The sequence below is a fragment of the Salvelinus alpinus genome, chromosome 7 (assembly GCF_045679555.1).
Source record: "Salvelinus alpinus chromosome 7, SLU_Salpinus.1, whole genome shotgun sequence".
Classification (NCBI taxonomy): domain Eukaryota; kingdom Metazoa; phylum Chordata; class Actinopteri; order Salmoniformes; family Salmonidae; genus Salvelinus; species Salvelinus alpinus.
In genome coordinates this window covers 42,746,160-42,758,843 of record NC_092092.1, presented here as the reverse complement: position 1 = coordinate 42,758,843, position 12,684 = coordinate 42,746,160, and the positions used below count along the sequence as shown (strand labels likewise).

Sequence of the window (12,684 nt, the reverse complement as noted above, 5' to 3'; positions counted from 1 at the left end):
AAAAAAGATCTAATACGGGACATTTTAGATTGAGTAACAACTCCTGAAAAATAGCACTCCATCTCTAAAGATAGACTTAGAAAGTACATGTCTTTAAGGGGGCACCAGAATTTGAATCTGGGACCTCTTGATCTGCAGTCTATTGCACTTCCAACTTCGTTTGGAACTGTCTGACTGAGAGAAAAAATATCTAATACGGGACATTTTAGATTGAGTAACAACTCCAGAAAAATAGCACTCCATCTCTAAAGATAGACTTAGAAAGTACATGTCTTCAAGGGGGCACTAGGATTTGAACCTGGGACCTCTTGATCTGCAGTCAAATGCTCTACCACTGAGCTATACCCCCTATGTCAGAACATCCATAAGTGGAAAAAACAGTCTAACAAGGGCCATTTTAGATGGAGAGTTATTTTGCCTAATCAAGAACTCTCCCTCTTGGAAAACACACCAGTAATGCATTTGATTTTAAGTGGATCGAACATTTTTAACCTGACACCTCTGGATCTCAAGAGTAAAACAATACCCACTCTGTTTGGAACTGTTTGACTGAGAGAAAAACCATCAAATGACGGACATTTTAGATTGAGTAACATAATCTAAAAAAGATTACTCCAACCGTCAAGATACACTTAGAAAGCACTTGATTTTAACTTCTCTCATTCCCCTCCCATCCGGTCCCAGCTTCATTCCATGTTCTACTGACTGTTGACATCTAGTGGAAGGCGTATGAAGTGCAAACAGATCCATATATTACAGGGAATTGAATAGGCGATGACTTTAACAACGACCACTCTCAGAATTTTCACTTCCTGTTTGGATTTCTTCTCAGGTTTTTGCCTGCCATATGAGTTATGTTATACTCACAGACATCATTCAAACAGTTTTAGAAACTTGAGAGTGTTTCCTATCCAAAATTAATTATAATATGCATATATTAGCATCTGAGACAGAGTAGGAGGCAGTTCACTATGGGCACGCAATTCATCCAAAAGTGAAAATGCTGCCCCCTATATCAAAGAAGTTTACGGGGCACCAGAATTTGAATCTGGGACCTCTTGATCTGCAGTCTATTGCACTTCCAACTTCGTTTGGAACTGTCTGACTGAGAGAAAAAAGATCTAATACGGGACATTTTAGATTGAGTAACAACTCCTGAAAAATAGCACTCCATCTCTAAAGATTGACTTAGAAAGTACATGTCTTCAAGGGGGCACTAGGATTTGAACCTGGGACCTCTTGATCTGCAGTCAAATGCTCTACCACTGAGCTATACCACCTATGTCAGAACATCCATAAGTGGAAAAAACAGTCTAACAAGGGCCATTTTAGATGGAGAGTTATTTTGCCTAATCAAGAACTCTCCCTCTTGGAAAACACACCAGTAATGCATTTGATTTTAAGTGGATCGAACATTTTTAACCTGACACCTCTGGATCTCAAGAGTAAAACAATACCCACTCTGTTTGGAACTGTTTGACTGAGAGAAAAACCATCAAATGACGGACATTTTAGATTGAGTAACATAATCTAAAAAAGATTACTCCAACCGTCAAGATACACTTAGAAAGCACTTGATTTTAACTTCTCTCATTCCCCTCCCATCCGGTCCCAGCTTCATTCCATGTTCTACTGACTGTTGACATCTAGTGGAAGGCGTATGAAGTGCAAACAGATCCATATATTACAGGGAATTGAATAGGCGATGACTTTAACAACGACCACTCTCAGAATTTTCACTTCCTGTTTGGATTTCTTCTCAGGTTTTTGCCTGCCATATGAGTTATGTTATACTCACAGACATCATTCAAACAGTTTTAGAAACTTGAGAGTGTTTCCTATCCAAAATTAATTATAATATGCATATATTAGCATCTGAGACAGAGTAGGAGGCAGTTCACTATGGGCACGCAATTCATCCAAAAGTGAAAATGCTGCCCCCTATATCAAAGAAGTTTACGGGGCACCAGAATTTGAATCTGGGACCTCTTGATCTGCAGTCTATTGCACTTCCAACTTCGTTTGGAACTGTCTGACTGAGAGAAAAAAGATCTAATACGGGACATTTTAGATTGAGTAACAACTCCTGAAAAATAGCACTCCATCTCTAAAGATACACTTAGAAAGTACATGTCTTCAAGGGGGCACTAGGATTTGAACCTGGGACCTCTTGATCTGCAGTCAATTGCTCTACCACTGAGCTATACCACCTATCTCAGAACATCCATAAGTGGAAAAAACAGTCTAACAAGGGCCATTTTAGATGGAGAGTTATTTTGCCTAATCAAGAACTCTCCCTCTTGGAAAACACACCAGTAATGCATTTGATTTTAAGTGGATCGAACATTTTTAACCTGACACCTCTGGATCTCAAGAGTAAAACAATACCCACTCTGTTTGGAACTGTTTGACTGAGAGAAAAACCATCAAATGACGGACATTTTAGATTGAGTAACATAATCTAAAAAAGATTACTCCAACCGTCAAGATACACTTAGAAAGCACTTGATTTTAACTTCTCTCATTCCCCTCCCATCCGGTCCCAGCTTCATTCCATGTTCTACTGACTGTTGACATCTAGTGGAAGGCGTATGAAGTGCAAACAGATCCATATATTACAGGGAATTGAATAGGCGATGACTTTAACAACGACCACTCTCAGAATTTTCACTTCCTGTTTGGATTTCTTCTCAGGTTTTTGCCTGCCATATGAGTTATGTTATACTCACAGACATCATTCAAACAGTTTTAGAAACTTGAGAGTGTTTCCTATCCAAAATTAATTATAATATGCATATATTAGCATCTGAGACAGAGTAGGAGGCAGTTCACTATGGGCACGCAATTCATCCAAAAGTGAAAATGCTGCCCCCTATATCAAAGAAGTTTACGGGGCACCAGAATTTGAATCTGGGACCTCTTGATCTGCAGTCCATTGCACTTCCAACTTCGTTTGGAACTGTCTGACTGAGAGAAAAAAGATCTAATACGGGACATTTTAGATTGAGTAACAACTCCTGAAAAATAGCACTCCATCTCTAAAGATAGACTTAGAAAGTACATGTCTTCAAGGGGGCACTAGGATCTGAACCTGGGACCTCTTGATCTGCAGTCAAATGCTCTACCACTGAGCTATACCCCCTATGTCAGAACATCCATAAGTGGAAAAAACAGTCTAACAAGGGCCATTTTAGATGGAGAGTTATTTTGCCTAATCAAGAACTGTCCCTCTTGGAAAACACACCAGTAATGCATTTGATTTTAAGTGGATCGAACATTTTTAACCTGACACCTCTGGATCTCAAGAGTAAAACAATACCCACTCTGTTTGGAACTGTTTGACTGAGAGAAAAACCATCAAATGACGGACATTTTAGATTGAGTAACATAATCTAAAAAAGATTACTCCAACCGTCAAGATACACTTAGAAAGCACTTGATTTTAACTTCTCTCATTCCCCTCCCATCCGGTCCCAGCTTCATTCCATGTTCTACTGACTGTTGACATCTAGTGGAAGGCGTATGAAGTGCAAACAGATCCATATATTACAGGGAATTGAATAGGCGATGACTTTAACAACGACCACTCTCAGAATTTTCACTTCCTGTTTGGATTTTTTCTCAGGTTTTTGCCTGCCATATGAGTTCTGTTATACTCACAGACATCATTCAAACAGTTTTAGAAACTTGAGAGTGTTTCCTATCCAAAATTAATTATAATATGCATATATTAGCATCTGAGACAGAGTAGGAGGCAGTTCACTATGGGCACGCAATTCATCCAAAAGTGAAAATGCTGCCCCCTATATCAAAGAAGTTAACGGGGCACCAGAATTTGAATCTGGGACCTCTTGATCTGCAGTCTATTGCACTTCCAACTTCGTTTGGAACTGTCTGACTGAGAGAAGAAATATCTAATACGGGACATTTTAGATTGAGTAACAACTCCTGAAAAATAGCACTCCATCTCTAAAGATAGACTTAGAAAGTACATGTCTTTAAGGGGGCACTAGGATTTGAACCTGGGACCTCTTGATCTGCAGTCAAATGCTCTACCACTGAGCTATACCCCCTATGTCAGAACAACCATAAGTGGAAAAAACGGTCTAACAAGGGCCATTTTAGATGGAGAGTTATTTTGCCTAATCAAGAACTGTCCCTCTTGGAAAACACACCAGTAATGCATTTGATTTTAAGTGGATCGAACATTTTTAACCTGACACCTCTGGATCTCAAGAGTAAAACACGACCCACTCTGTTGGGAACTGTTTGACTGAGAGAAAAACCATCAAATGACGGACATTTTAGATTGAGTAACATAATCTAAAAAAGATTACTCCAACCGTCAAGATACACTTAGAAAGCACTTGATTTTAACTTCTCTCATTCCCCTCCCATCCGGTCCCAGCTTCATTCCATGTTCTACTGACTGTTGACATCTAGTGGAAGGCGTATGAAGTGCAAACAGATCCATATATTACAGGGAATTGAATAGGCGATGACTTTAACAACGACCACTCTCAGAATTTTCACTTCCTGTTTGGATTTTTTCTCAGGTTTTTGCCAGCCATATGAGTTCTGTTATACTCACAGACATCATTCAAACAGTTTTAGAAACTTGAGAGTGTTTTCTATCCAAAATTAATTATAATATGCATATATTAGCATCTGGGACAGAGTAGGAGGCAGTTCACTATGGGCACGCAATTCATCCAAAAGTGAAAATGCTGCCCCCTATATCAAAGAAGTTTACGGGGCACCAGAATTTGAATCTGGGACCTCTTGATCTGCAGTCTATTGCACTTCCAACTTCGTTTGGAACTGTCTGACTGAGAGAAAAAAGATCTAATACGGGACATTTTAGATTGAGTAACAACTCCTGAAAAATAGCACTCCATCTCTAAAGATAGACTTAGAAAGTACATGTCTTCAAGGGGGCACTAGGATTTGAACCTGGGACCTCTTGATCTGCAGTCAAATGCTCTACCACTGAGCTATACCCCCTATGTCAGAACATCCTTAAGTGGAAAAAACAGTCTAACAAGGGCCATTTTAGATGGAGAGTTATTTTGCCTAATCAAGAACTCTCCCTCTTGGAAAACACACCAGTAATGCATTTGATTTTAAGTGGATCGAACATTTTTAACCTGACACCTCTGGATCTCAAGAGTAAAACAATACCCACTCTGTTTGGAACTGTTTGACTGAGAGAAAAACCATCAAATGACGGACATTTTAGATTGAGTAACATAATCTAAAAAAGATTACTCCAACCGTCAAGATACACTTAGAAAGCACTTGATTTTAACTTCTCTCATTCCCCTCCCATCCGGTCCCAGCTTCATTCCATGTTCTACTGACTGTTGACATCTAGTGGAAGGCGTATGAAGTGCAAACAGATCCATATATTACAGGGAATTGAATAGGCGATGACTTTAACAACGACCACTCTCAGAATTTTCACTTCCTGTTTGGATTTCTTCTCAGGTTTTTGCCTGCCATATGAGTTATGTTATACTCACAGACATCATTCAAACAGTTTTAGAAACTTGAGAGTGTTTCCTATCCAAAATTAATTATAATATGCATATATTAGCATCTGAGACAGAGTAGGAGGCAGTTCACTATGGGCACGCAATTCATCCAAAAGTGAAAATGCTGCCCCCTATATCAAAGAAGTTTACGGGGCACCAGAATTTGAATCTGGGACCTCTTGATCTGCAGTCTATTGCACTTCCAACTTCGTTTGGAACTGTCTGACTGAGAGAAAAAAGATCTAATACGGGACATTTTAGATTGAGTAACAACTCCTGAAAAATAGCACTCCATCTCTAAAGATAGACTTAGAAAGTACATGTCTTCAAGGGGGCACTAGGATTTGAACCTGGGACCTCTTGTTCTGCAGTCAAATGCTCTACCACTGAGCTATACCCCCTATGTCAGAACATCCATAAGTGGAAAAAACAGTCTAACAAGGGCCATTTTAGATGGAGAGTTATTTTGCCTAATCAAGAACTCTCCCTCTTGGAAAACACACCAGTAATGCATTTGATTTTAAGTGGATCGAACATTTTTAACCTGACACCTCTGGATCTGTTTGGAACTGTTTGACTGAGAGAAAAACCATCAAATGACGGACATTTTAGATTGAGTAACATAATCTAAAAAAGATTACTCCAACCGTCAAGATACACTTAGAAAGCACTTGATTTTAACTTCTCTCATTCCCCTCCCATCCGGTCCCAGCTTCATTCCATGTTCTACTGACTGTTGACATCTAGTGGAAGGCGTATGAAGTGCAAACAGATCCATATATTACAGGGAATTGAATAGGCGATGACTTTAACAACGACCACTCTCAGAATTTACACTTCCTGTTTGGATTTCTTCTCAGGTTTTTGCCTGCCATATGAGTTATGTTATACTCACAGACATCATTCAAACAGTTTTAGAAACTTGAGAGTGTTTCCTATCCAAAATTAATTATAATATGCATATATTAGCATCTGAGACAGAGTAGGAGGCAGTTCACTATGGGCACGCAATTCATCCAAAAGTGAAAATGCTGCCCCCTATATCAAAGAAGTTAAAGGGGCACCAAAATTTGAATCTGGGACCTCTTGATCTGCAGTCTATTGCACTTCCAACTTCGTTTGGAACTGTCTGACTGAGAGAAAAAAGATCTAATACGGGACATTTTAGATTGAGTAACAACTCCTGAAAAATAGCACTCCATCTCTAAAGATAGACTTAGAAAGTACATGTCTTCAAGGGGGCACTAGGATTTGAACCTGGGACCTCTTGATCTGCAGTCAAATGCTCTACCACTGAGCTATACCCCCTATGTCAGAACATCCATAAGTGGAAAAAACAGTCTAACAAGGGCCATTTTAGATGGAGAGTTATTTTGCCTAATCAAGAACTCTCCCTCTTGGAAAACACACCAGTAATGCATTTGATTTTAAGTGGATCGAACATTTTTAACCTGACACCTCTGGATCTCAAGAGTAAAACAATACCCACTCTGTTTGGAACTGTTTGACTGAGAGAAAAACCATCAAATGACGGACATTTTAGATTGAGTAACATAATCTAAAAAAGATTACTCCAACCGTCAAGATACACTTAGAAAGCACTTGATTTTAACTTCTCTCATTCCCCTCCCATCCGGTCCCAGCTTCATTCCATGTTCTACTGACTGTTGACATCTAGTGGAAGGCGTATGAAGTGCAAACAGATCCATATATTACAGGGAATTGAATAGGCGATGACTTTAACAACGACCACTCTCAGAATTTTCACTTCCTGTTTGGATTTCTTCTCAGGTTTTTGCCTGCCATATGAGTTATGTTATACTCACAGACATCATTCAAACAGTTTTAGAAACTTGAGAGTGTTTCCTATCCAAAATTAATTATAATATGCATATATTAGCATCTGAGACAGAGTAGGAGGCAGTTCACTATGGGCACGCAATTCATCCAAAAGTGAAAATGCTGCCCCCTATATCAAAGAAGTTTACGGGGCACCAGAATTTGAATCTGGGACCTCTTGATCTGCAGTCTATTGCACTTCCAACTTCGTTTGGAACTGTCTGACTGAGAGAAAAAAGATCTAATACGGGACATTTTAGATTGAGTAACAACTCCTGAAAAATAGCACTCCATCTCTAAAGATAGACTTAGAAAGTACATGTCTTCAAGGGGGCACTAGGATTTGAACCTGGGACCTCTTGATCTGCAGTCAAATGCTCTACCACTGAGCTATACCCCCTATGTCAGAACATCCATAAGTGGAAAAAACAGTCTAACAAGGGCCATTTTAGATGGAGAGTTATTTTGCCTAATCAAGAACTCTCCCTCTTGGAAAACACACCAGTAATGCATTTGATTTTAAGTGGATCGAACATTTTTAACCTGACACCTCTGGATCTGTTTGGAACTGTTTGACTGAGAGAAAAACCATCAAATGACGGACATTTTAGATTGAGTAACATAATCTAAAAAAGATTACTCCAACCGTCAAGATACACTTAGAAAGCACTTGATTTTAACTTCTCTCATTCCCCTCCCATCCGGTCCCAGCTTCATTCCATGTTCTACTGACTGTTGACATCTAGTGGAAGGCGTATGAAGTGCAAACAGATCCATATATTACAGGGAATTGAATAGGCGATGACTTTAACAACGACCACTCTCAGAATTTACACTTCCTGTTTGGATTTCTTCTCAGGTTTTTGCCTGCCATATGAGTTATGTTATACTCACAGACATCATTCAAACAGTTTTAGAAACTTGAGAGTGTTTCCTATCCAAAATTAATTATAATATGCATATATTAGCATCTGAGACAGAGTAGGAGGCAGTTCACTATGGGCACGCAATTCATCCAAAAGTGAAAATGCTGCCCCCTATATCAAAGAAGTTAAAGGGGCACCAAAATTTGAATCTGGGACCTCTTGATCTGCAGTCTATTGCACTTCCAACTTCGTTTGGAACTGTCTGACTGAGAGAAAAAAGATCTAATACGGGACATTTTAGATTGAGTAACAACTCCTGAAAAATAGCACTCCATCTCTAAAGATAGACTTAGAAAGTACATGTCTTTAAGGGGGCACTAGGATTTGAACCTGGGACCTCTTGATCTGCAGTCAAATGCTCTACCACTGAGCTATACCCCCTATGTCAGAACAACCATAAGTGGAAAAAACGGTCTAACAAGGGCCATTTTAGATGGAGAGTTATTTTGCCTAATCAAGAACTCTCCCTCTTGGAAAACACACCAGTAATCCATTTGATTTTAAGTGGATCGAACATTTTTAACCTGACACCTCTGGATCTCAAGAGTAAAACACGACCCACTCTGTTGGGAACTGTTTGACTGAGAGAAAAACCATCAAATGACGGACATTTTAGATTGAGTAACATAATCTAAAAAAGATTACTCCAACCGTCAAGATACACTTAGAAAGCACTTGATTTTAACTTCTCTCATTCCCCTCCCATCCGGTCCCAGCTTCATTCCATGTTCTACTGACTGTTGACATCTAGTGGAAGGCGTATGAAGTGCAAACAGATCCATATATTACAGGGAATTGAATAGGCGATGACTTTAACAACGACCACTCTCAGAATTTTCACTTCCTGTTTGGATTTTTTCTCAGGTGTTTGCCAGCCATATGAGTTCTGTTATACTCACAGACATCATTCAAACAGTTTTAGAAACTTGAGAGTGTTTCCTATCCAAAATGAATTATAATATGCATATATTAGCATCTGGGACAGAGTAGGAGGCAGTTCACTATGGGCACGCAATTCATCCAAAAGTGAAAAGGCTGCCCCCTATATCAAAGAAGTTTACGGGGCACCAGAATTTGAATCTGGGACCTCTTGATCTGCAGTCTATTGCACTTCCAACTTCGTTTGGAACTGTCTGACTGAGAGAAAAAAGATCTAATACGGGACATTTTAGATTGAGTAACAACTCCTGAAAAATAGCACTCCATCTCTAATGATAGACTTAGAAAGTACATGTCTTCAAGGGGGCACTAGGATTTGAACCTGGGACCTCTTGATCTGCAGTCAAATGCTCTACCACTGAGCTATACCCCCTATGGCAGAACAACCATAAGTGGAAAAAACGGTCTAACAAGGGCCATTTTAGATGGAGAGTTATTTTGCCTAATCAAGAACTCTCCCTCTTGGAAAACACACCAGTAATGCATTTGATTTTAAGTGGATCGAACATTTTTAACCTGACACCTCTGGATCTGTTTGGAACTGTTTGACTGAGAGAAAAAACATCAAATGACGGACATTTTAGATTGAGTAACATAATCTAAAAAAGATTACTCCAACCGTCAAGATACACTTAGAAAGCACTTGATTTTAACTTCTCTCATTCCCCTCCCATCCGGTCCCAGCTTCATTCCATGTTCTACTGACTGTTGACATCTAGTGGAAGGCGTATGAAGTGCAAACAGATCCATATATTACAGGGAATTGAATAGGCGATGACTTTAACAACGACCACTCTCAGAATTTTCACTTCCTGTTTGGATTTGTTCTCAGGTTTTTGCCTGCCATATGAGTTCTGTTATACTCACAGACATCATTCAAACAGTTTTAGAAACTTGAGAGTGTTTCCTATCCAAAATTAATTATAATATGCATATATTAGCATCTGAGACAGAGTAGGAGGCAGTTCACTATGGGCACGCAATTCATCCAAAAGTGAAAATGCTGCCCCCTATATCAAAGAAGTTAACGGGGCACCAGAATTTGAATCTGGGACCTCTTGATCTGCAGTCTATTGCACTTCCAACTTCGTTTGGAACTGTCTGACTGAGAGAAAAAATATCTAATACGGGACATTTTAGATTGAGTAACAACTCCTGAAAAATAGCACTCCATCTCTAAAGATAGACTTAGAAAGTACATGTCTTTAAGGGGGCACTAGGATTTGAACCTGGGAGCTCTTGATCTGCAGTCAAATGCTCTACCACTGAGCTATACCCCCTATGTCAGAACAACCATAAGTGGAAAAAACGGTCTAACAAGGGCCATTTTAGATGGAGAGTTATTTTGCCTAATCAAGAACTCTCCCTCTTGGAAAACACACCAGTAATGCATTTGATTTTAAGTGGATCGAACATTTTTAACCTGACACCTCTGGATCTCAAGAGTAAAACACGACCCACTCTGTTGGGAACTGTTTGACTGAGAGAAAAACCATCAAATGACAGACATTTTAGATTGAGTAACATAATCTAAAAAAGATTACTCCAACCGTCAAGATACACTTAGAAAGCACTTGATTTTAACTTCTCTCATTCCCCTCCCATCCGGTCCCAGCTTCATTCCATGTTCTACTGACTGTTGACATCTAGTGGAAGGCGTATGAAGTGCAAACAGATCCATATATTACAGGGAATTGAATAGGCGATGACTTTAACAACGACCACTCTCAGAATTTTCACTTCCTGTTTGGATTTTTTCTCAGGTTTTTGCCAGCCATATGAGTTCTGTTATACTCACAGACATCATTCAAACAGTTTTAGAAACTTGAGAGTGTTTTCTATCCAAAATTAATTATAATATGCATATATTAGCATCTGGGACAGAGTAGGAGGCAGTTCACTATGGGCACGCAATTCATCCAAAAGTGAAAATGCTGCCCCCTATATCAAAGAAGTTTACGGGGCACCAGAATTTGAATCTGGGACCTCTTGATCTGCAGTCTATTGCACTTCCAACTTCGTTTGGAACTGTCTGACTGAGAGAAAAAAGATCTAATACGGGACATTTTAGATTGAGTAACAACTCCTGAAAAATAGCACTCCATCTCTAAAGATAGACTTAGAAAGTACATGTCTTCAAGGGGGCACTAGGATTTGAACCTGGGACCTCTTGATCTGCAGTCAAATGCTCTACCACTGAGCTATACCCCCTATGTCAGAACATCCATAAGTGGAAAAAACAGTCTAACAAGGGCCATTTTAGATGGAGAGTTATTTTGCCTAATCAAGAACTCTCCCTCTTGGAAAACACACCAGTAATGCATTTGATTTTAAGTGGATCGAACATTTTTAACCTGACACCTCTGGATCTGTTTGGAACTGTTTGACTGAGAGAAAAACCATCAAATGACGGACATTTTAGATTGAGTAACATAATCTAAAAAAGATTACTCCAACCGTCAAGATACACTTAGAAAGCACTTGATTTTAACTTCTCTCATTCCCCTCCCATCCGGTCCCAGCTTCATTCCATGTTCTACTGACTGTTGACATCTAGTGGAAGGCGTATGAAGTGCAAACAGATCCATATATTACAGGGAATTGAATAGGCGATGACTTTAACCTTTCACGAGCCTCTACCCCGGGTCCAGGATCACCCCCCACCCCCCCCACACACTGATTAGCATAGCTAGCATAGCTTCACAAGTAGATAGTAGCATCTAAATATCATTAAATCACAAGTCCAAGACACCAGATGAAAGATACAGATCTTGTGAATAAAGCCACCATTTCAGATTTTTCAAATGTTTTACAGGGAAGACACAATATGTAAATCTATTAGCTAAACACGTTAGCAAAATACACCACTTTTCTAACTCCATCAGTTTCTTACTCCTTCAGGTGCTATCACCAATTCGGCTAAACTAAGATATTGATAGCCAATAACCTATAAAAAACCTCTTCAGATGACAGTCTGATAACATATTTATGGTATAGGATAGGTGTTGTTAGAAAAAAGTGCATATTTCAGGTAGAAATCACAGTTTACAATTGCACCGACCATCACAAATCGACTAGAATTACTAGATAGAGCAACGTGTATGACCAATTTACTCATCATAAAACATTTCATAAAAATAGACAAAGCATAGCAATGGAAAGACCCAGTTCTTGTGATTTCAGACCATATTTCAGATTTTCTAAGCGTTTTTCAGCGAAAACACAATAAATCGATAAGTTAGCATACCACATGTGCAAACGTTACCAGAGCATCGATTCCAGCCAAAGAGCGCTATAACGTAATCACCGCCAAAATATATTAATTTTTTCACTAACCTTCTCAGAATTCTTCAGATGACACTCCTGTAACATCATTTTACAACATACATATACAGTTTGTTCGAAAAGGTGCATATTTAGCCATACAAAACCGTGGTTACACAATA

At 39.2% G+C, this 12,684-nt stretch overlaps 8 non-coding genes across 8 annotated transcripts; all 8 read right to left on the bottom strand.

The window, feature by feature from the left end:
• Positions 1-277: 277 nt before the first annotated feature.
• On the bottom strand, positions 278-349 carry trnac-gca (transfer RNA cysteine (anticodon GCA)). The gene has a single exon. It is a non-coding gene; the product is annotated as a tRNA-Cys (tRNA).
• A 3,652-nt stretch (positions 350-4,001) lies between these two features.
• trnac-gca (transfer RNA cysteine (anticodon GCA)) lies at positions 4,002-4,073 on the bottom strand. Its single transcript has one exon. It is a non-coding gene; the product is annotated as a tRNA-Cys (tRNA).
• Positions 4,074-4,932: 859 nt separating this feature from the next.
• Positions 4,933-5,004, bottom strand: trnac-gca (transfer RNA cysteine (anticodon GCA)). The gene has a single exon. It is a non-coding gene; the product is annotated as a tRNA-Cys (tRNA).
• A 1,766-nt stretch (positions 5,005-6,770) lies between these two features.
• On the bottom strand, positions 6,771-6,842 carry trnac-gca (transfer RNA cysteine (anticodon GCA)). Its single transcript has one exon. It is a non-coding gene; the product is annotated as a tRNA-Cys (tRNA).
• An 859-nt stretch (positions 6,843-7,701) lies between these two features.
• trnac-gca (transfer RNA cysteine (anticodon GCA)) lies at positions 7,702-7,773 on the bottom strand. Its single transcript has one exon. It is a non-coding gene; the product is annotated as a tRNA-Cys (tRNA).
• Positions 7,774-8,608: 835 nt separating this feature from the next.
• Positions 8,609-8,680, bottom strand: trnac-gca (transfer RNA cysteine (anticodon GCA)). The gene has a single exon. It is a non-coding gene; the product is annotated as a tRNA-Cys (tRNA).
• Positions 8,681-9,539: 859 nt separating this feature from the next.
• Positions 9,540-9,611, bottom strand: trnac-gca (transfer RNA cysteine (anticodon GCA)). The gene has a single exon. It is a non-coding gene; the product is annotated as a tRNA-Cys (tRNA).
• Positions 9,612-11,377: 1,766 nt separating this feature from the next.
• trnac-gca (transfer RNA cysteine (anticodon GCA)) lies at positions 11,378-11,449 on the bottom strand. Its single transcript has one exon. It is a non-coding gene; the product is annotated as a tRNA-Cys (tRNA).
• Positions 11,450-12,684: the final 1,235 nt, after the last annotated feature.